Raw genomic sequence first — 25,822 nt, 5'->3', positions numbered from 1 at the left:
CTCAGAACTAACTGAAAAGAAAGAATTTAAACTTTTCTAACCCTTGCCATGTGTTAGAAGTCTTCTAATACACTGTGACATTTAAAAACACAGTTTTTAAATCCTGGGCACTTTTTTTCCAAATTTCAGTTCTTTAAGATATACTGTCTGGAGGCGTTTTGAAGATAAACATGCAGCTAATTGAATGATTGTGGCTCCTTTTTACACAGTGGAAACATCCTTTAGGGATTTTATCCTAAAATGCCTTCTTTATTGATATCCTCAAACATTTCTGTTCTTGTAAGGTTTAGCTTCTTATAAAAAAGTGAAGAAATGCTGTACTTTGACCTTTAGATTATTCCACTGTTATAACAGAGAAGTATCATTTTTAGAAGCTTTAGTACTTTTTAAAGACAAAAGTGACCTTGGAACAAATCTTATAAATTTTCACATCTCTACTGTTCATGTTCATCTACCAGGGTTAGCTTCCAAGCAACTCATACAAAAAGAAGTAAATGTGACATGTTACTTTGATATCTTCTACTATAGAGGATTTATATTGCAACTGAATAAAGAAAAATGATTCCATTTCTGTATATCGCTTATCATTACATACTTCAGTACTTCCCAACAATGTATGCATGTTTCCTGACAATACAACTATTGGCTTTCTACTTGAAACTTCTGGAGAGTGGAGAATACAAAGTTAAAGGAAAATGAAACAAACATACAAGTTACTACTTTTAAAACAGAGATTTCTGTAGAAAAGAAACATTTTGAATCTATAAAGGGAGCACTTGCTATACATTCTAGAGTTAAAGTAATATTGGAGAATTTAATTTTTTCCTTATATAAGGAGTCAAATTTTAATTTATTGTTGAGTTTCCTTGGATAATTATTTATTTATATATAATTGCATATATATATTATATAAAACAAATCACTATTATCATCTTGTAAAGATACTGATTCACTAATCAGATGTCTCAGCTCAGACCCATGTCTTTTATGATGTCTAACATGAAGGATCTGACTAGAAAGCGCTCATATGAGGTTTGAAAGCAGAAGGAAGGGAAAATCCTACTGGCTATGGTCAGTTCCAGTGGTGTCCATGATAGCTGCCCCAGTATCAATTTTCATAAGGCCACAGCAATGTTGCCAACAGTGGCAGTGGCTCAAACGGCAGTCATTTTAATTTTATGGGTGTAAGCTAGGGGAAGTAGTAGCTTCTTATATTCTGGATAATATCACGTCCCTACTTTTGCCCTTTTGTAACCATTTTGTAATCAAATTCCCTTCTTTTTCCTTGACACTGACTGATACAGGGAGGTTGGGAAAAAAATTTTTTTTAAAGTATGGTTGATTTACAATGTTGTATCAAACTCTTGCTGTACAGCAAAGTGACTCAGTTGTCCATATATATACATTCTTTTTTAATATTCTTTTCCATTATGGTTTATCCCAGGATGTTGAATATAATTCCCTGTGCTGTACATTAGGACCTTGTTGTTTATCCATTCTAAATGTAATAGTTTGCATCTACCAACCCCAAACTTCCAGTCCATCCTTCTCCCTCCCCCCTTCCCCTTAGCAACCATGTCTGTTAATTTTTATTTATTTATTTATTTATTTATTTATTTATTTATTTATTTATTGCTGTACACGGGCCTCTCACCGTTGTGGCCTCTCCCGTTGCGGAGCACAGGCTCCGGACGCGCAGGCTCAGCGGCCATGGCTCACGGGCCCAGCCGCTCCGCGGCATGTGGGATCCTCCTGGACCGGGGCACGAACCCGTGTTCCCTGCATCGGCCGGCGGACTCTCAACCACTGCGCCACCAGGGAAGCCCCATTTCCTTTAATTTTTGTTTTTTAAATAAAGTCTCCGTCTTTCTTTCATTCCTTGCTTCCTTCCTCCCTTCCTTCTAAATCTGCTGAGGAATATATATACACACACACACATGCTAGGAAACATACTAGCTTTCAAAGAAAAAAAAATGCACAAGATGCTGTGTATTTTTCCAAGTGCATAGTCCATGTTGAGAAACAGTCCCTAATACAAGTGCTTTTTACACAGGTATGTAGCAAATATCGTAGTAGATATATGTGTACAAAGTGTCAAATGAAAAATAAGGGAACAGATTTATGGGTGAGTGCTCAGAAATAAATCTGGAAGAACAAGTTCAAGTAACAATTAATTGGGCAGTATACTACTGTTATGTTGTTTTTAAGATTTCTGTTCTGCCTAGCAACACAGAAGGACAGGGCATAAAAGAAAAATTCTTGTGAGGGTTCACCTTCATAAAATTAACACCAGAGTCACTCATCTCTGTCTTTATGACAAGGTGTGATTGATCGTTGGCATTCTCTAGATATTCTTACTGCCTATTGCCTTCAGTTTTTCCAACAGTTATTTAAATAAAATTTTTGTATGAATACATTTTTTTACAATAGCATTATATATAACACATACATTATATATAAATCTATATATAAATATATGTTTATGTAGTACATATACATATAATGTGATATATATGTCTGTATGTGTGTGTATATATCACATTTTCTTCCCTTTAAAGGTATGTCCTTTTCTGCGCATATTATTGAGATGAAACTTTAAAAATATATTTTTAACATACCTCCTTCAGGATTATTTTACTCAGAACAAAACTTTAAAATAATTATTGTTTTCTTTTAATATTTTCATTTTAGACAAATTTAAAAAAATATATCTTTCATCTTAGTTTCTTTTTTTATAAAAATAATCTGCTTTATTTTTTAGGTCAGTTTTAGTTAACAGAAAATGTATTATTTAGGTCAGGAAGAATATTATCCTAAGTTTTGGCCCTCATAATGGCTCAGATCCATTGGGCTATTGCTGTTTTCAAGTACACTATACAATACAGAGCAGTGTTCCTCAGGCTTGGCAGTGTTGACCTTTTAAACAGGATCCTTCTTTGTTGTAGGAAGCCATCCTTCATTATAGAATGTTTAACAGCATTTCTGGACTCCACCAACTAGATGCAAGTAAGGTACCACACCCATGACAATAAAATACGTCTTCAGACATTGTCAAATATCCCCTGGGAAACAAAACTACCCCTGGTTGAGAACGACTGATTTAGAAAATTGCAGCAACTTTCAACAGTTTTTCATGAATTCTAAAGCTATAGATTATATACCAGGAAATTCTGGTTTAAGTAAATATAAATACATACATTATTTCTCAAACATATTACCCTCAAGTAAAATATTATTAGTACAAATTATATTTACTGTATAAACAAAGTAGTTTTGTCTTTGGATAATATATTGTTGCTTCTAGAAAAATGTTCATTCCATTGTTTACGTGTCAATTTGTTTCATATTCATTAAGATATTCTTTCAAAGAAGAAATAAATTGCTTGGGATCTCCAATTTGACATCCAAAATTATTTTTTAAGTATTTGTCTCTAATTGGAACTTATAATAAACCTCAGACTGTTTTAATAACTGATTGACAAACTCACGTACAGTTAAAATACACATCCAATTCTAATGGTTCTCTGGCTTTATGTAATCTGGTCAATCAAAATGAGATAGCAAGCAATTTAACAAAACTTCCAATAAGATAATCTTGCTTACTCTGCTTTCTCAAATCTTTTTTACTGGATCTAACATTTCTACAGCAATAAACCTCCTCCTCCTACAAGTATGCATACGTCAATGAATAAGTAGATCAAAAATATTCAAAATCATCATCATGTACATAATAGATTAAAGGATTCAAATAAATGGATATAGATTAAGAAATGATAAGAATTATACACCTTTAAACCTAGACGACCACTCCTACAATTGCTATCAGAGAAAATCCTAGGAGTAATATGTATACAGAGAAAAAAGTTAAGCAAGCATACTGCAAAATGAACCTCAATTATACTCTCAAACTTAAGTGTTGAATCTTAATAAGCAGGGCGGAATGAATGAAAAACCACTGCCTAGGCTAGAGCTTAGCCTTGTGCCTGGAACCAAAGTAAAATCCACCAGTACCCGTCCCTGCTTCTTGGTTGTTTTTGTTCTGCTATTTCGTCAGACAGAAAGATCAGGAAAAAAACAAAATTCCGGCCAAAGATAAGTAAGAATATATAAAAATTCAAGATTGATTTTAAACTGCCTTCCCAACACACTAAAAATTCAGTCCTTAAGAAATGTGTCATTATCATTATAACATGTTTCTGATCTTGTCTAGGACCAGTTTTTTCTTTTTTAAAATTTGAAGTCCATTTAGTCTCATATTAGTGTAGTCATTGCAGGTTTCTTATGGTTGCTACCTGCACGATATGTCCTTTTCCACCCTGGTAACATAAAATTTGCTTGATTAAATTTTTGGTAAGGAGTTAGAGAAAAATTTTAAAAGAGAGAGACCTGAATTTGAGAAAAGAATAATGCCTTTAGAGATCTAGAGCAGATTAAGTTGCAAAAAGATGCCAGAGATTACAGGTAAGAGGATTACTTTGGAGAGCAAATAGGTGTTAAAAATAAGGCTTTCTGTCCTGAAGGATAGGAGGTGGTCCCTCAGTCAGCCATAAGTGTAATCTTCTAGCTTACTTAAGAAGAGCCAAAAATGTACAGGGTGTGAGGTGACCAAAGAAGAAGCCATCCTGATCTGTTCAATCACGTTTCCTATTTGAAGGACAGTTCATACACTGGGGAGAGGCACAAACATTGAGAGTGTGTGCTTGGCTGAGCATGGCCAAGACAAAGGCAGCTCTTTCAACAGTGCAGAACTGAGACTGGGCAGTCAGGTTCTGGGGGGATTCAAAGTGCATCAGAGGCAATGCCTTTTCTTGTGTCTTAGATTCACAGTTGAAACTCATGACCTAGATTCCCTGGAGAAGCTGTGATTTCAGTCCAACTCTTCAAAAGACTTCACCGAATAGACGAGAGACTTTAGATCACTCTCAGGACTTCCACTTGGCTTGGGTTATTAATACAGTTGCTTCTGATCAGTGCCTTGGGTAAGGATTAGGCAGCTCTGTCATTTCTCTTCATCTGGCCTTTCTGTATGAGTACTGGTCTTGAAAACAGCACTATTGGCATCTGGTTTGATTTTCTCTTCCTTAAGATGCAAGTGGCTCAGTTGCTTGGCTGGGGATCTCTGCTTATCCATGTCCAGTGCTCAGAAGTATATGGCCTTGGTTGCAGGGTTGTGGATGGGACCTTCCCCTCGGTGAACCTGACACCCAACACTGCAAGATTAAGGGCTCCAGGAGTCGATGGAAAGCCCTAATGAAGTAACTTTCAACATTAAAATTTTAATAATGCTTGTTATTTCTACTTATAAGTTAATAGATTTTTTTTTTTCTTGATTGACTGTAAAAAATTTCCTTCTGAGGTTTTCAAAGGAAAAAAACTGCTAAAAAGTAGCCCCTGTAGGGGACATGTTTTCTAGTCAGGGTCCTGCCTCTTCTCATCTACCTCCCAGGGCCACCTTAGCATCCCTAAGTGAGTAATTAGCACTCTCCCTGCTGACTTGGGATAATGGAAATCTCAACTAAAAAAGATAGAAATTTGAGAACAGATCATATTAGTTTCTAACCTCTCTTTTGAAAAGCTTTGTTCTTTAATTTGCACTAGCCTATGAAAAAATTTATCAGTCTCATTTTCAGTGTGCACACATCAATACACAACAGGACCAAAAGAAAATTAAACTCATAATTATTTTCATTTTGACAGGTGGCATTTGTTGCACAATTTAGTACACTCTGGAACTTTCATGCTTTAACTTAAATGCTTGTGTAAATAATAATCAAATATAATATATGTCATACTTGATTCTGTAATTATATAAAATCTGTATCAGGTTTTCATTTCAAAGTATCTTGCATACACTTGAAAACATCACATTTATTTCATATATTACATATAAACCCAGAAAAATATAAAATTGCCTTATATTATGAAACCAAAATTGTTTTAAAAAGCTATTTGCTTACATGAAATGTATTAACATGTTAGTATACTTTCATTAACTGAATAGGACAGTACTGAGCATATCATTTACTCCTTCAATTAAAATTTTTTTTCCAAGCACTGATCTTGTACAGAAATTTATGCTGAAAGAATAACAAAATTGATCATTTGATTGTCAGTCAGGATTCTGTTCAGCATCTTTCATTGAAATGTCATAGAACATATTTGTATATCTGTTTTTTTTCTAACATTTAATTAATCATTACTGTTTACTTACATATTTATTGCAATATGACATACATTTAATGTTTTTATAAAATATATACCCAAATATATGTTAGGATTTTGATTGTTGTGACATGTAATGATGTAGTTTTTTTTTAATTTAGAGTCTTTTCTTCAGCCAGTGTAAATGCTTATTTTGTTTCAGTAAAAAGCTTAAAGCATGTAGTCTTCATAACAACTAATGAGACACATATTATTATTATCTTCATCCTACAGATGTGGAAATTGATAAACTGATGAACACAAATGCAAAAATACTCATCAAAATATTAGAAAACCAAATTCAAGAATACATTAGAAGGATCAAACACCACATTCATGTGAGATTCATTCCAGGGATGTAATGATGGTTTAGCATTCACAAATCAATCAATCAATCAAGTGATACACCACATTAACAAAATGGAAGATAAAAGCCATATGATCAGCTCAGTAGAAACAGAAAAAGCATTTGACAAAACACAACATTCATTTATGATAAAAACTCTCAATAAAATGGGTATAGAAGTAACATACCTCAACATCATAGAGGCCATATATGATAAACTCACAGATAACATAACACTCAACAGTGAGAAGCTGAAGCTTTTTTTCTAAGATAAGGAACAAGACTAGGATGCCTACTCATGGCAGTTTTCTAAGTGCTAGCCATAGCAATTAGGCAAGAAAAAGCAATAAAAGGCACCCAAATTGTAAGAGAAGTAAGACTGTCACTATTTGCAGATGACATGATACTATATATAGAAAGCCCTAAAGACGCCACCAAAAAACTCTTAGAACTAATAAATAAATTCAGTAAAGTTACAGGATGTAAAATTAATATACAGACATCTGTTATGTTTCTATACACTAAGAATGAACTATCAGAAAGAGAAATTAAGAAAATAACCCCATTTACAATGACATTAAAAAGAAGAAAATACCTAGGAATAAATCTACCCAAGTGAGTAAAAGACCTGTACTCTAAAAACTGTAAGACATTGGGCTTCCCTGGTGGTGCACTGGTTGAGAGTCTGCCTGCCAATGCAGGGGACATGGGTTCATGCCCCGGTCCCAGAAGATCCCACATGGCCCGGAGCGGAGTGGCTGGGCCCATGAGCCATGGCCGCTGAGCCTGCGTGTCTGGAGCCTGTGCTCCACAGTGGGAGAGGCCACAGCAGTGAGAGAGGCCCATGTACCACAAAAAAAAAAAAAAAACTCTAAGACATTGATAAAAGAAATTGAAGATGACACAAATAAATGGATAGGTATACTATGCTCATAAATTGGAAAAAAATTAATACTTTTAAAATGTAATACTACCAAAAGAAATCTACAGATTTAATGGAATTCCTATCACAATACTCATGGCAGTTTTCACGGAACTAGAACAATAATCTCAAAATGTGTATGGTGTCACAAAAGACCCCAAATAACCAAAGTAACCTAGAGAAACAACAAAGCTGGAGGTTTCATGCTCCCTGATTTCAAGCTATACTAAGAGCTATAGTAATTAATACAGTATGGTACTGGCACAAACATAGACACATAGATCAATGGATCAGAATAGAGACCAGAAGAAATTCATGCTTATAAGCTCAATTAATTTATGACAAAGGAGGCAAGAATAGACAATGGGAAAAAGACAGTCTCTTCAATAAATGATGTTGAGACAACTGGATAACTACATGCAAAAACAATCAAACTGGACCACTATCTTACACCGTATACAAAAATGAAATAAAAATAGATTAAAAATTTGAATGCTAGACATGAATCGATAAAACTCAGTAGAAAACACAGAGGGTAATTTCCTTGACATTAGTTTCAACAGTGTTGTTAGGATCTGATTCTACCAGCAAGTGCAACAAAGGCAAAAATAAACAAATGGGACAACATCAAACTAAATGCTCTGCAAGAAGAACAAAATCATCAACAAAATGAAAAGGCAACTCACTGGAATATTTGCAAATCATATAATAAAATGTTAATATCCAGAATATATAAAGAATGCATACATTAATAAAACAAGAAATGCAATTAAAAAATGAGTACACCTGGGCTTCCCTGGTGGCGCAGTGGTTGAGAGTCCACCTGCCGATGCAGGGGATGTGGGTTCGTACCCCGGTCCGGGAAGATCCCACATGCCGCGGAGCAGCTGGGCCCGTGCGCCATGGCCACTGAGCCTGTGCGTCCGGAGCCTGTGCTCCGCAACGGGAGAGGCCACAGCAGTGAGAGGCCCGCGTACCGCAAAAAAAAAAAAAAAGTACACCTGTCAGAATGGGTATTATGGAAGAGACAAAAAAAAAAAAAAAGATTTGGCAAGGATGTGGAGAAAAGGAGCCCTCATTCATGGTTAGTGGAAATGTAAATTGGTATAGTCAGAATGGAAAAAAGTACGGAGGCTACTAAAATGTTAAAAATAGAACTACCATATGATCCAGCAATTTCATTTCTGGCTGTTTATCCAAAGAAAATCAAAACACTAATTCAGAAAGATATATGCACCCCTATGATCATTGCAGCATTATTTACAAAAGCTAAAATATGAAAGCAACCTAAGTGGCCATCAATAAGCGAATGAATAAAGAAGATGTGATACATATATAATACATGTGTATGTGTGTGTGTATATATATATATATATATACACACACACACATGTAATGTTACTCAGCCATAAAAAAGAGTGAATTTGGAACAACATGGATCGATCTTGAGGGTATTATACTAAGTGAAATAAGTCAGAGAAGACAAATGCTGTATGATTTCACCTTTAGAATCTAGAAAACAAAAAAACCCAAACAAATCTAGAAAACAAAACAAAACCATATTTATAGATACAGAGAATAGACTGGTGATTGCCAGAGAGTCAGGTTTTGGGGTGGGTGAAATGGATGGGGGTTTCGGAAGGTACAAACTTCCAGTTACAAAGTGAATAGGTCATGGGGATATAATGCACATCATGGGAAATATAGTCAACAATATGGTACTAACTTTGTATGCTGACAGATGGTAACTAACTTACTGTAGTGATCATTTTATAATGTATATAGAGATTGAATCACTATGTTGCACACCTGAAACTAATATAATACTGTATGTCAATTATGAATAAAAAAAGAAAAAGAAAACACATCATATTAAAATGTTAAGATGTAAATAAATGGTTCAATTTGAAAAAAAAAAGAGCTAGGAAAGTAATGAATGTAGGCGACACTCTTTTAGATAAAATAAAAAGCAAAGTAAAAGTCCTGAATGTGGAAAAAAATCACTATTCCTTAAGTATACCTAATAAGTAATGTAAGAGTTACTTTATGCCAAATTCAGACATACAGATCTCATAAGCTACTTTTAGATGATTTGATTTTAGCTTCACAAGCAATGGAGGTTAAAGGGAGGAGACATTTTCTGCTGTCTGGCAGTAGAAAAGGAAATGTGACATAATTACATTTAATTAAAAAAACAAAATGACTGTGAACAAGGGGCATGTTTGGTAAAATATATCTCAGGTATCCAGGTGTGAGAAGATGGTGGATTTGATCATGGAAATTGCAATAGAAAAAAGAGAGGAAATAAATGGATGCAAGACATATTGATGAGACGAAATTGAAAGATTGATTATGATGAGTTGGATGTACGGGGTAAGAGGGGAGCAGCAAAGGTGGGAAACTTGGCAGTGAAAGAACAAAGCAGGGGGAACAAGTTGGGATAGTTAGGGAAGTAGTCTACTAAATAGTTTAACTTTATGTTCAACTTGTGGTATCTAGGTTATATTTAACTGAAGAGATTGAGTATGTAGTTTGGTGTATGAGTGTCTCTCCCTGCATGCATATGTACTACAGGTCAGGTATTCTACGGTACAGGCTATTTTATGTGAGCTATTGTTATGGTGAAAATTTTAAATAGACATTAAGAACTCATTCTCTGGTTCATTTATACCCGAGTTCTAATCACAGGTAAGTTACTTTGGCAAGTTACTCAAATTCTCATCTATATGATGTTGTTATGTCACAAGTACTTTATAGCATTAAAGGGAGAACTGAAATAGACGCTCTAGGTAAAGTGCTTACAGGATTTCCCATGCATTTTACAGTGAATGACAGTGATAATAATGAGGTCCCAGGACAGAAACCTGAAGAAAACCAGAATTTGGGAGATGAGAAGAGAAAAAAAAATTCAAAATGAATTAATGCGTATTCACATATGCATAAGGAAATCCAGAATCTTCACAGATGAGAGATGAGAGTGTTTAATGAAGAAGGGAAGACTCATTAGTGTCAAAGGTGACTGAGATGACGAGAAAGATAAGGTTTGAAAAATGCTCATAGGGCTTAAGCAAAGATGTTGATAATTTGGGGGAAAACAGTAAAAGAAATTTTAAAACAGGTACAAAATGCTTTCCGAATAATAATACAGTATTTAAAAGCCATGCTGTCTATTATTTCAGAAACCATGGTTTTGGTCAAGTAGACAATCTTTAATGACAATGGAGAGTGAGCACTTGAAACACTATTGCACCCATGTCCAAGAGCAAGTGCAACAACTATTTTATTCACAAAAGCATTAAAATGCTAATGTTTCATCCTTATTATAAATCTTTTTAATGAAAACCTGAAAATAACAAGACTTCATTCCAATGATAATGACTGGACCTAGAATGAGACACAGTGATAGCACATTTCCAATTCATGTTTTTACAAATTAATATTACACTTCTGCAGCCCTCTGCGGGAATTGAGTGCCTTAATTTAATAGACTTCATTGCAACGTGTTGTACGTTTTCAGAACTTCAGGTAACGATTTCACTATCTTTAAACACTATTGTCAAAATACAGAACACTTGTAGAAAGTCCATTTATTAGATTAATTTTCCAGTGCTTCTATAAGGTGAAAGATAGGCATTCTCAGAGACGGAGATTATAATTTATTTACTGAATTTTCACAGCTTTATTCGTCTTGGTATGTTTCTCTTTGCTTCCTCAAATTGTTATTTGCTCCTCACCCAAACCTATCATCTCTAGCAGAATATCATTGATTCTTCCTCACTAGAAATTTAAATTCTAGATGAAAATCTGTCCCTGATTTACAGTCTTCTGGCCGACTATGTTTCAGATATTTCTGTGGATCAGACTCTGGGACTTTTCTTGGTGAGGATCGTTCAGTATAAAGTTTTTCAAAAGATATTTGGCTAACTTTCTTCTGAGCACCTCCACATATCTACCATTCAAGTGAGGTGCCCATTGTGGGCGGGATGGGGGGAAAATCTTCACAAAGAGAAAGAAAATAAACCATAACTGGCTATAATTTAAAAAATCTTGTTCATATATGTTTACAACGATTACAGTCATAAAAAAAGAAGAGATTTCATATTTCTAAGGAATTTCAAAAGAATTTTGTATTTAGAAAATAAAAAGAAATATCTGTCAAAAGTACTCAAAGAACCATAAATTTAAGTATGTATACTAAACATCAGAACAGATTCTTTGCCTTTTTTTAGAATTAGGTTGTCTTTTGATTATTGAGTTGAAAAAATTCTTTATATATTTTTAACACAAGACCTTTATCCATATATGATTTGCAAGTACTTTCTTCCATTCTGCAGGTTATCTTTTTACTTTCTTATTTTCTTTTTAACATCTTTATTGGAGTATAATTGCTTTACAATGGTGTGTTAGTTTCTGCTTTATAACAAAGTGAATCAGTTATACATATACATATGTTCCCATATCTCTTCCCTCTTCCATCTCCCTCCCTCCCACCCTCCCTATCCCACCCCTTTAGGTGCTCACAAAGCACTGAGCTGATCTCCCTGTGCTATGTGGCTGCTTCCCACTAGCCATCTATTTTACGTTTGGTAGTGTATATATGTCCATGCCACTCTCTCGCTTTGTCACAGCTTACCCTTCCCCCTCTCCATATCCTCAAGTCCATTCTCTAGTAGGTCTGTGTCTTTATTCCTGTCTTAGCCCTAGGTTCTTCATGACATTTTTTTTTCTTAAATTCCATATATATGTGTTAGCATACGGGATTTGTCTTTCTCTTTCTGACTTACTTCACTCTGTATGACAGACTCTAGATCCATCCACCTCATTACAAATAGCTCAATTTCGTTTCTTTTTATGGCTGAGTAATATTCCATTGTATATATGTGCCACATCTTCTTTATCCATTCATCCGATGATGGACACTTAGGTTGTTTCCATCTGTGGGCTATTGTAAATAGAGCTGCAATGAATATTTTGGTACACGACTCTTTTTGAATTATGGTTTTCTCAGGGTATATGCCCAGTAGTGGGATTGCTGGATCATATGGTAGTTCTATTTGTAGTATTTTAAGGAACCTCCATACTCTTCTCCATAGTGGCTGAACCAATTCACATTCCCACCAGCAGTGCAAGAGTGTTCCCTTTTCTCCACACCCTCTCCAGCATTTATTGTTTCTAGATTTTTTGATGATGGCCATTCTGACTGGTGTGAGATGATATCTCATTGTAGTTTTGATTTGCATTTCTCTAATGATTAATGATGTTGAGCATTCTTTCATGTGTTTTTTGGCAGTCTGTATATCTTCTTTGGAGAAATGTCTATTTAGGTCTTCTGCCCATTTTTGGATTGGGTTGTTTGTTTTTTTGTTATTGAGCTGCATGAGCTGCTTATAAATTTTGGAGATTAATCGTTTGTCATTTGCTTCATTTGCAAATATTCTTTCAGATTTTGCGGGTTGTCTTTTGGTCTTGTTTATGGTTTCCTTTGCTGTGAAAAAGCTTTGAAGTTTCATCAGGTCCCATTTGTTTATTTTTGGTTTATTTCCATTTCTTTAGGAGGTGGGTCAAAAAGGATCTTGCTGTGGTTTATGTCAAAGAGTGTTCTGCCTATGTTTTCTTCTAAGAGTTTGATAGTTTCTGGCCTTACATTTAGGTCTTTAATCCATTTTGAGCTTATTTTTGTGTATAGTGTTAGAGAATGATCTAATCTCATTTCCCAGCACCACTTATTGAAGAGGCTGTCCTTTCTCCACTGTACATTCCTGCCTCCTTTATCAAAGATAAGGTGACCATATGTGTGTGGCTTTATCTCTGGGCTTTCTATCCTGTTCCATTGATCTATCTTTCTGTTTTCGTGCCAGTACCATACTGTCTTGATTACTGTAGCTTTGTAGTATAGTCTGAAGTCAGGGAGCAGCCTGATTCTTCCCTCTCCATTTTTCGTTCTCAAGATTGCTTTGGCTATTAGGGGTCTTTTGTGTTTCCATACAAATTGTGAAATGTTTTGTTCTAGTTCTGTGAAAAATGCCAGTGGTAGTTTGATAGGAATTGAATTGAATCTATACATAGCGTTGGGTAATAGAGTCATTTTCACAATGTTGATTCTTCCAATCCAAGAACATGGTATATCTCTCCATCTATTTGTATCATCTTTAATTTCCTTCATCAGCGTCTTATAATTTTCTGCATACAGGTCTTTTGTCTCCTTAGGTAGGTTTATTCTGAGATATTTTATTCTTTTTGTTGCAGTGGTAAATGGGAGTGTTTTCTTGATTTCACTTTCAAATTTTTCATCATTAGTGTATAGGAATGCAGGAGATTTCTGTGCATTAATTTTGTATCCTGCTACTTTACCAAATTCATTGATTAGCTCTAGTAGTTTTCTGGTAGCATCTTTAGGATTCTCTATGTATAGTATTATGTCATCTGCAAACAGTGACAGCTTTACTTCTTCTTTTCCGATTTGGATTCCTTTTCTTCTCTGATTGTTGTGGCTAAAACTTCCAAAAGTATGTTGAATAAGAGTGATGAGAGTGGGCAACCTTGTCGTGTTCCTGATCTTAGTGGAAATGCTTTCAGTTTTTCACCATTGAGGATGATGTTGGCTGTGGGTTTGTCATATATGCCCTTTATTATGTTGAGGAAAGTTCCCTCTATGCCTACTTTCTGCAGGGTTTTTATCATAAATGGGTGTTGAATTTTGTCAAAAGCTTTCTCTGCATCTATTGAGATGATCATATGTTTTTTCTCCTTCAATTTGTTAATATGATGTATCACGTTGATTGATTTGCGTATATTGAAGAATCCTTGCATTCCTGGAATAAACCCCACTTGATCATGGTGTATGATCCTTATAATGTGCTGTTGGATTCTGTTTGCTAGTATTTTGTTGAGGATTTTTGCATCTATGTTCATCAGTGATATTGGCCTGTAGTTTTCTTTCTTAGTAACATCCTTGTCTGGTTTTGGTATCAGGATGATGGTGGCCTTGTAGAATGAGTATGGGAGTGTTCCTCCCTCTGCTATATTTTGGAAGAGTTTGAGAAGAATAGGTGTTAGCTCTTCTCTAAATGTTTGATAGAATTCGCCTGTGAAGCCATCTGGTCCTGGGCTTTTCTTTGTTGGAAGATTTTTAATCACAGTTTCAATTTCAGTAATTGTGATTGGTCTGTTCATATTTTTTATTTCTTCCTGATTCAGTCTTGGCAGGTTGTGCATTTCTACGAATTTGTCCGTTTCTTCCAGGTTGTCCATTTTATTGGCATAGAGTTGCTTGTAGTAATCTCTCATGATCTTTTGTATCTCTGCGGTGTCAGTTGTTACTTCTCCTTTTTCATTTCTAATTCTATTGATTTGAGTCTTCTCCCTTTTTTCTTGATGAGTCTGGCTAATGGTTTATCAACTCAAAGAACCAGCTTTTAGTTTTATTGATCTTTGCTATCGTTTCCTTCATTTCTTTTTCTTTATTTCTGATCTGATCTTTATGATTTCTTTCCTTCTGCTAACTTTGGGGTTTTTTTTTTGTTCTTCTTTCTCTAATTGCTTTAGGTGCAAGGTTAGGTTGTTTATTTGAGATCTTTCCGGTTTCTTAAGGTAGGATTTTATTGCTATAAACTTCCTGCTTACAACTGCTTTTGCTGCATCCCATAGGTTTTGGGTCATCATGTCTCCAGTGTCATTTGTTTCTAGGTATTTTTTTATTTCCTCTTTGAGTTCTTCAATATCACTTCGTTATTAAGTAGTGTATTGTTTAGCCTCCATGCGTTTGTATTTGATACAGATCTTTTCCTGTAATTGATATCTAGTCTCATAGTGTTGTTGTCAGAAAAGATACTTGATAAAATTTCAATTTTCTTAAATTTACCAAAGCTTGATTTGTGACCCAAGATATGATCTATCCTGGAGAATGTTCCATGAGCACTTGAGAAAAATGTGTATTCTGTTGTTTTTGTATGGAATGTCCTATAAATATCAATTAAGTCCATCTTGTTTAATGTATCATTTAAAGCTTATGTTTCCTTATTTATTTTCATTTTGGATGATCTCTCCATTGGTGAAAGTCCCCTACTATGAATGTGTTACTGTCGATTTCCCCTTTTATGGCTGTTAGTATTTGCCTTATGTATTGAGGTGCACCTATGTTGGGTGCATAAATATTTGCAATTGTTATATCTTCTTCTTGGATCGATCCCTTGATCATTTTGTACTGTCCTTCTTTGTCTCTTCTAATAGTCTTTATTTTAAAGTGTATTTTGTCTGATACGAAAATTGCTACTCTAGCTTTCTTTTGGTTTCCATTTGCATGGAAAATATTTCTTCAATCCCCTTACATTCAGTCTGTATGTGTCTCTAGGTCTGAAGTGGGTCTGTTGTAGACAGCAAATATATGGGTATTGTTTTTGTATCCATTCAGCCAATCTGTGTCTTTTGGTGGGAGCATTTAGTCCATTTACATTTAAGGTAATTATCGATATGTATGTTCCTATTCCCATTTTCTTAATTGTTTTGCGTTCGTTATTGTAGGTCTTTTCCTTCTTTTGTGTTTCTTGCCTAGAGAAGTTCCTTTAGCATTTGTTGTAAAGCTGGTTTGGTGGTGCTGAACTCTCTCAGCTTTTGCTTGTCTGTAAAGGTTTTAATTTCTCCATCAAATCTGAATGAGATCCTTGCTGGGTAGAGTAATCTTGGTTGCATGTTTTTCTCCTTCATCACTTTCAATATGTCCTGCCACTCCCTTCTGGCTTGCAGAGTTTCTGCTGAAAGATCAGCTGTTAACCTTATGGGGATTCCCTTGTGTGTTATTTGTTGTTTTTCCCTTGCTGCTTTTAATATGTTTTCTTTGTATTTAATTCTTGACAGTTTGATTAATATGTGTCTTGGCGTATTTCTCCTTGGATTTATCTTGTATGGGACTCTGTGCTTCCTGGACTTGATTATTTCGTTTCCCATATTAGGGAAGTTTTCAACTATAATCTCTTCAACTATTTTCTCAGTCCCTTTCTTTTTCTCTTCTTCTTCTGGACCCCTATAATTCGAATGTTGGTGCGTTTAATGTTGTCCCAGAGGTCTCTGAGATTGTACTCATTTCTTTTCTTTTTTTTCTCTTTATTCTTCTCTGCAGTTATTTCCACTATTTTATCTTCCAGGTCACTTATCTGTTCTTCTGCCTCAGTTATTCTGCTATTGATCCCACCTAGAGTATTTTTAATTTCATTTATTGTGTTCTTCATCATCGCTTGTTTCATCTTTAGTTCTTCTAGGTCCTTATTAAATGTTTCTTGCATTTTGTCTATTCTATTTCCAAGATTTTGGATCATCTTTACTATCATTATTCTGAATTCTTTTTCAGGTAGACTGCCTATTTCCTCTTCATTTGTTAGGTCTAGTGGGTTTTTATCTTGCTCCTTCATCTGCTGTGTGTTTTTCTGTCTTCTCATTTTGCTTATCATACTGTGTTTGGGGTCTCCTTTTTGCAGGTTTCAGGTTCATAGTTCCCGTTGTTTTTGGTGTCTGTCCCCAGTGGCTAAGGTTGGTTCAGTGGGTTGTGTAGGCTTCCTGGTGGAGGGGACTAGTGCCTGTGTTCTGGTGAATGAGGCTGGATCTTGTCTTTCTGGTGGGCAGGTCCATGTGTGGTGGTGTGTTTTGGGGTGTCTGTGGACTTATTATGATTTTAGGCAGCCTCTCTGCTAATGGGTGGGGTTGTGTTCCTGTCTTGCTAGTTGTTTGGCATAGGATGTCCAGCACTGTAGCTTGCTGGTCGTTGAGTGAAGCTGGGTGCTGGTGTTGATATGGAGATCTCTCGGAGATTTTCGCCATTTGATATTATGTGGAGCTGGGAGGTCTCTTGTGGACCAGTGTCCTGAAGTTGGCTCTCCCACCTCAGAGGCACAGCACTTACTCCTGGATGCAGCACCAAGTGCCTTTCATCCACACAGCTCAGAATAAAAGGGAGAAAAAGTAGAAAGTATGAATGAAAGAAAGAAAGAAAGAAAGGAGGAAAAGAAGGAGGGAGGAAGGAAGGAGGGAAAGAAGGAAAGAAAGAAAGAAGATAAAATAAAGTTTAAAAAGTTATTAAAATAAAAAGTAATTATTAAGAAAAAAAAATTTTTTAAGAAAAAAAAACAAACGGATAGAACCCTAGGACAAATGGTGGAAGCAAAGCTATACAGGCAAAATCTCACACAGAAGCATACACGTACACACTCACAAAAAGAGGAAAAGGGGAAAAAAATATTAAATCTTGCTCTCAAAGTCCACCTCCTCAATTTGGGATGATTCGTTGTCTATTCATGTATTCCACAGATGCAGGGTACATCAAGTTGATTGTGGAGCTTTAATCCACTGCTTCTGAGGCTGCTGGGAGAGATTTCCCTTTCGCTTCTTTGTTCTCACAGCTCCCGGGTCTCTGCTTTGGATGTGGCCCCACCTCTGCGTGTAGGTTGCCCGAGGGCGGCTGTTCTTCGCTCAGACAGGACGGGGTTAAAGGAGCAGCTGCTTTGGGGTCTCTGGCTCACTCAGGCCCGGGGGAGGGAGGGACATGGAGTGCAGGGCGGGCCTGCGGCAGCAGAGGCCAGTGTGACGTTGTACCTGCCTGAGGCGCGCTGTGCGTTCTCCGGGGAAGTTGTCCCTGTATCCCGGTACGCTGGCAGTGGTGGGCTGCACAGGCTCCCCAGAAGCGGGGTTTGGAGAGTGACCTGTGCTCGCACACAGGCTTCTTGATGGCGGCAGCAGCAGCCTTAGCGTCTGATGCCCGCGCTTTTAACTGCAGCTCGTGCCCGTCTCTGGAGCTCCTTAAGCAGCACTCTTAATCCCCTTTCCTCGCGCACCAGGAAACAAAGAGGGAAGAAAAAGTCTCTTGCCTCTTCTGCAGGTCCAGACTTTTCCCGGACTCCCTCCCGGCTAACCGTGGTGCACTAGCCCCCTGCAGGCTGTGTTCATGCCGCCAACCCCAGTCCTCTCCCTGCGCTCCGACCGAAGCCCGAGCCTCAGCTCCCAGGCCCGCCCACCCCGGCGGGTGAGCTGACAAGCCTCTCGGGCTGGTGAGTGCCGGTCGGCACCGATCCTCTGTGTGGGAATCTCTCCGCTTTGCCCTCCGCACCCGTGTTGCTGTGCTCTCCTCCACGGCTCTGCAGCTTTCCCGCCTCTGCCATCCGCAGTCTCCGCCCGCGAAGGGGCTTCCTAGTGTGTGGAAACCTTTCCTCCTTCACAGCTCCCTCCCACTGGTGCAGGTCCCATCCCTATTCTTTTGTCTCTTTTTATTCTTTTTTCTTTTGCCTTACCCAGGTACGTGGGGACTTTCTTGCCTTTTGGGAGGTCTGAGGTCTTCTGCTAGTGTTCAGTAGGTGTTCTGTAGGAGTTGTTCCACGTGTAGATGTATTTCTGGTGTATCTGTTGGGCAGAAGTTGATCTCTGCGTCTTACTCTTCTGCCGTCTTCCCCTCATCTCCCCTCTTTTTACTTTCTTGATTGTATTGTTGTATAAAACTTTTTAGTTTTGATGAGGTTCAAGTTATCCACTTTTTATTTTGTCTCTTGTGATTTAATTGTCACGTCTAAGAAATTATTGCCTAATCTAAGATCAGGAAGGTTTTCTGCTATATTCTCACTTAGGATTTATATGATTTTAGCTCATGTATTTAGCTCCATAATTCATTTTTTTGTTAATTTTTGTGTATGGTGCATAGCAGAGGTCCAACTTTATTCTTTTGCATAAAGATACACACATATCCCAGAACGATTTGTTAAAAAGATTCTCCTTTCCCCATTGACTTGTTTTGGCAGCCTTGTCAAATAGCAAGTGACCATAAATGTAAGGGTTTATTCTGGACTCTTAATTAATCTATATCTCTATCTTTATGCCAGAACCACATTGTCTTGATTACTGTAGCTTTATAGTAAATTTTGAAATTTTTGTAGTAAATTTTTATTGTAAATTTTGAAATTAGGAAAGTTCTCTATTTGGTTTTCGTTTTCAAGATGATTTTGGCTATTCTGGGTCTCTTACATTTCCAGATCAATTTTAAGATCTGATTGTCAATTTCTGCAAAAATCCAGCTGTGATTTTGATAGCAGTCAAAGCTCACTTTTGAATTATCTTCACAGTATCCTAACTCATTTTTGAAGTACCATTACAGTAACCAAAATCTTTATTAATAACCATGTCATTAAATTTGCATACATTAACCAGGTGTATATTATTCTTAAAGTCAAGACGGAAAAGCACTACTTCCATTTGAAACATATCAGAAAATCTAATGGCCAGGTAATAAAATTTAATATTTTCAGGTCTCCAGGCAGGACAAGTCCTGACTTGCTTAAATTAGATGAATAGAAATGTTAATCAATTTTTTTGTGTGTGTGTGGTACTGGGGCCTCTCACTGTTCTGGCCTCTCCCGTTGCTGAGCACAGGCTCCGGACGTGCAGGCTCAGCAGCCGTGGCCCACGGGCCTAGCGACTCCACGGCATGTGGGATCTTCCCGGACCAGGGCACAAACCTGTGCCCCTGCATCGGCAGGCGGACTCTCAATCACTGTGCCACCAGGGAAGCCCCAGTCAACAGATTTTTGACAACAAGCAAAGGCAATCATGGAGAAATGATAGTCTTTTCAACAACTGGTGCTGGAACAACCGGGGATCCAAATGCAAAAAAAAAAGGAAAGAAAAAGAAAGGAAAATAGAGCCTTAGATAGAACCTATCCAGAGAGTTAACATCACAAAAATTAACTCACAATTGATCATATATCTAAAAGTAAAATGCATAATTATAAAACTCCTGGAGAGAAATACAGGAATAAATGAACATTTGGTGATGAGTTTTTACATACAATATGAAAACATGATATATGAATGAAAAGAACGATAAGTTGGACTTTAATAAAATTTAAAACTTCTGCTGTAGACAGAACCTGTTAAGAAAAGGAAAATACAAGCCACAGACTAGGAGAAAATATTTGCAAAATACATATCTTCTGTAGAACTCATTTACAAACTATGCAAATAACTATAAAACAGAATAATAGAAAATATACAACTCATTTAAAAATTGGGCAAAATATCTGGAAAAACCCCTTAGCAAAGCAGTTATGCAGATGGTAAATAATCATATGTAACGGTAATGCACATCATTTGACATTAAGAATTGCAAATTAAAACAGTAATATGATGCCACTACCCACCTATTATAAAGGTTAAAATCCAGGGCTTCCCTGGTGGCGCAGTGGTTGAGAGTCCGCCTGCTGATGCAGAGGACGCAGGTTCGTGCCCCGGTCCGGGAAGATCCCACATGCCGCGAAGCGGCTGGGCATGTGAGCCATGGCCGCTGAGCCTGCGCATCCGGAGCCTGTGCTCAGCAACGGGAGAGGCCACAACAGTGAGAGGCCCGTGTACCACAAAAAAAAAAAAAAAAGGTTAAAATCCAAAAGGAGTTAAGACCAATAGCTGGCTATACTGTGGAGCAACAGGAGCTTTCATTCTCTGCAGTGGAATTGCAAAACGGTGCAGCCACTCTGAAAGACAGTTTAACATTTCCTCTCAAAGCTAAATGTAATCTTGTCACACAATTTAGCAGTAGTGCTCCTAGGTATTTACCCAAATGATCTGAAACTTACCTCCATATAAAATCCTGCATGAAAATGTTTATGGACGCTTTATTCATAAGAGCCAAAGCCTGAAAGCAACCAAAATATCCCTCATAAGGGAAGTGGAAAAACAAGCCACACTACATCATACGATGGAATATTATTTTCAGCAATAAGAGAAAGTGAGCTATAAAGTCAAAAGAAGACATGGATGAATCTTGAATGCATATCTCCGAGTTAAAGAAACCAGTCTGAAAAGTCTATATGCCATAAGATTCCACTTATACAACATTTTGGAAAAGGCAAAACTATGGAGACATTACAGTATTTTGTCACGGATATGGGAGGGGGAAAAGATTTAAATATGTGAAGCACAGGGAATATTTTAGGACTGTGAAACTACTCTAATGATACTGTAATGATGGATACACAAAACTATGTATGGGACAAACCCCATAGGACCTTACAGAACAAATGAGACCCTTAGTATATTAAAATTAAATAAATAGGAGATCAGGTGATCCCTGGTTGAAATATAAAGTGTGACAAAAGAACCTAACTGTATTACAAAAGTATGAAACAGTCTTGCTGAAGGGATTGAGGAAAGTTGCCACCTAAGTAACTTTGGAAATGAATGGAATAAAACTAAAAGTAAAAATAAACAAACAAAACACTCTGTACCTAAGCATTATGCCCAGACTCATAAAGTTATTGCCCATGGGATTACATGTTAACAATTCGGATACTACTATACATGTATACTGGAAATGAACAATTAAGAAAATCAATAGTGAATAATAGGAGCCCGGTTTCTCACTGATGGAGGTGCCTGCAGATAAGCAAGCATAATGGCTAGAATGATCCAAGTGGAAATAATGGTTTGCAGTTGGGCATATTAACATCAACGCATGTTTACTTTATTATAAACACAGTTACAAATAGAGCTATGTATAGGCATGTGTATATATGATGGTTAGTATATATACATATATATCCCTACTTAGCTGAGAAGATCTAGAGCCAGTACAACCCAGTGGCAATGATCACAACTAGCACTGAGCTCTTGGTTTCTAATATTACTCTTCATGAAAAGAAAACAAGGCTCCTTGGATAAATAGCTGATTCTAGGACTTGGAGGACAGGAATTGTGCAAAATGAGCCTGGAGCATCCACAAATTAAGAAAGTGCTAAAACATACACACACACACAGACTTAAGTAGGTCAAGGGGATAGAGGAGAGTATGTCAAAGGGACAGTTGACAGAGGAGCCAACTGAAAGAGCTCCCAAGGGCCAAAACTGGAACAATTTGAACAACAAAATAAAATGATTATAACCCAAATTATGAAACAAATCTCATGAGTCCATAGTGATTTAAATAAATAAATAAATGGAAGAGAAGAGACAAATCTCTTGTGAAAAAGAATTCCAAAAATTTTATGTTAATATTTCTCCCTCAAGGATGAGAAACATAACTCTACCTCCTTAAGTGTGGACTTTACATAGTGACTTCCTTTGAGACAGATGATAGATTGGATAGATGATAGATAGATAGATAGATAGACAAATAGATTTATAGATATAGATTTCTCTCTATACATGAGTATATATGGGGGGGTAAATTTACAGAAATCTTATAAACACTACTTCAGCCAAGTAATCAAGATTAACATCAACAGTGATGTCATGTTGGTATTTTGTACCATTAATATGATACGGTACAATGCCACTTTACCTCTGTGATCTTCCTCCCCAAAACACATAACTCCATTCTTAGGAGAAGGATCAGGAGATTTGACTCTTAAATGCAATGTGGTATCTTGGATAATATTCTATAACAGAATAACGTATTAGTTAAAAAGGACGGGAACCTGAATAAAATATGGACTTTAGTTAAAAATAATGTATCAATATTCGTTCTTTAATTGTGCCAAATATATTAATGTAACATGTTAATAACAGGGGAAACTCTGTGTGGGGTATACGGAATGGCTCTGTACTATCTTGACAATTTTACCATAAATCTAAAACTGTTACAAAATTCATTAAATGAATTTTTTAAATGGCATCTCTTGTAATATATTCATAGTTCTTTAACTTTGAACATGAACCCCCTTGACATTTTAGCTTTTAGATATTTAAGTTATTATATTTTTGTTGAAGCCTTTCATGCTGCCAAAGCAATTTTTTACACTGAAAATTTATTCTTATGCTAATTTAATCTTTTAATGGGGGTTATTTTAAATAGGATTTATCGATAATGTTGGTGAAACTTCGCTAAGCAGTTTAAATGTATTTTGTACAGAATGAAAATGTAAATCGATGAATATTTTAGAACTATAGCCTGTTGACTAATGCTCAATTTTTTAATCATCTAGAAATTAATAAAATGCAACAAATTACAAGACTGTTGAATCAGCATTTCTAATTTTATTCAATTCAATATCTATTATAAAGTTCCTTTGTTACACTATAGCACATTTTAAAGTGCAATAAATAAAATGAAAGAGCATTTTATGTGAGCTAGACTAAAATAGGAATTCACCTGAAACCTCATGAAAATATTTCAGTCTGAGTTTAAAACACATGCATGTAAAACTTTCCACTTTTTAAAGTTATGCTTATTGAGGTTTCTGTTTATATTTTTGTTTCTTTTTAATATATGCTGTTTGAGCATTCAGGAAAGCAATTTACATGGAAAATAAACAACTTGTTTACTGCAAGTTGTAGTGCTCAAATAAAATGGCAAGCGCTCTTTGATGCACAATTCTAGTTTTGTGGTTTACTTAACTGGAAATTGTACAATGTAATAAGCACTCTGTTATTTTCTATGGTTGCTTTTATGTGCTACCATACATAGACCCAATTTGCATAATGCAAGCATTTGAAGTTTGATGTTCATGACAAATAAGGCTTTGTTTTTTTGCTATTTCCAAGCTGTTTTTGAACACATTTGAACTGTGTATAATAAGGGACACTTAAAAACTATCCAATTACATAGTTTTCATATTATTCAGTTAAAAATTCCATAGTTTTTTTTTTTTTTTTTTTTTTTGCGGTATGCGGGCCTCTCACTGTTGTGGCCTCTCCTGTTGCGGAGCACAGGCTCCGGACGCGCAGGCTCAGTGGCCATGGCTCACGGGCCCAGCTGCTCCGCGGCATGTGGGATCTTCCCGGACCGGGGCACGAACCTGTGTCCCCTGCATCGTCAGGCGAACTCCCAACCACTACGCCACTAGGGAAGCCCAAAAATTCCGTAGTTTTTAATATGATTTCCTATTTGAAACATGGATTAAATAAACGTAACTTCACACTTGTAATTATGAAAATTTCTTAGTTATGGTTTTATTAATTGCATTATTATCAGATAGCATACTATATGATTTTTCCCCGTGAAACTTTAATTGCTCACAAAATCATCAATTTCTGTAAATGTTTCATGAAAAAAAACACAAGGTGTCTTTTATTGTCTAAGATGAAAAAAAATAAGAACTTCAGAATTATTTTGTTAAAATCTTCATTTGTTTCTACCGATACCTTGTGAGTAAACATTAATAGTCTAGTTTAATTCCACTGTGATTTGAGGGTAGACATAGTATGATTTCTAATCTTTTAAATTTGTTCAGGTGTGTTTTATGGCCTAGAATGTGATCTAGGTGAATTATCTATGTGAGCTTGAGAAAAATGTGTGTTCTGCTCTTGTTGGATGAAGGAGTTTATAGACGTCAATAACATCCGGTTGATTGATGGTGTTGCTGAGTTCAACCGTGTTCTTACTGATTTCCAGCCTCTTGGATGGGTCCATTTCTGGGAGAGAGGTGCTGAAGTCTCCAACTACCAGAGTAGTTGGATTTATCTATTTTTCCTTGCAGTTCTATTGGTTTCTGCCTCATGTTGTTGACACTTAGGTGAATACACGTTAAGAATTGTTATGTCTTCTTAGAGAACTGACATCTTCATCATCATATAACTCCCTTCTTTATCTCTGATAACTTTCCTTACTTTGAAGTCTACTCAGTCTGAAATTAATATAGCTACTCAGGCTTTTCTTTGGTTTGTGTTACTATGGTATAGCTTTCTCCATTGATGTATTTTTTTTTTTTTTTTTTTGCGGTACGCGGGCCTCTCACTGTTGTGGCCTCTCCCGTTGTGGAGCACAGGCTCTGGACGCGCAGGCTCAGCGGCCATGGCTTATGGGCCCAGCCGCTCCGCGGCATGTGGGATCTTCCTGGACCGGGGCACGATCCTGTGTCCCCTGCATCGGCAGGCGGACTCTCAACCACTGTGCCACCAGGAAAGCCCTGTACTTTTAATTTATATGTGTCTCTATATTTGTAGTGGATTTGTTGTAGACAACATATAGTTGAGTTGTGGATTTTGATCTACTGTGACAATCCCTGTCTTTTAATTGGTGCACTATATCACTGACATTCAAAATGATTATTGATGAACTTAGATAAATAAGTATCATATTCATTACTGTTTTCTATTCATTTCCCTTGTTTTTTGTTCCTATTTTTTCTTCCATTCTCTTTCTGCCACTTGTGGTTTAAATTGAGCATTTTATATGACTCCATTTTCTCTCCTTTCTTAGCGTATTATGCTTTTTTCCCCCACTTTTTTCAGTGGTCACCCTTGAGTTTGCAATGTACATTTAAAAATAATCAAAGTCCAATTTCAAATAGCACTTCACCACTTCACTGGCAATATAAGTACCTTATAATAACAAAATAGTCCTAATTCTTCCTACCTATCCCTTCTATTATTGCTCTCATTCATTTCCC

Source organism: Phocoena phocoena, chromosome 1 (genome assembly GCF_963924675.1).
Source record: "Phocoena phocoena chromosome 1, mPhoPho1.1, whole genome shotgun sequence".
Lineage (NCBI taxonomy): Eukaryota > Metazoa > Chordata > Mammalia > Artiodactyla > Phocoenidae > Phocoena > Phocoena phocoena.
Note: the sequence above shows the minus strand (reverse complement) of the source record.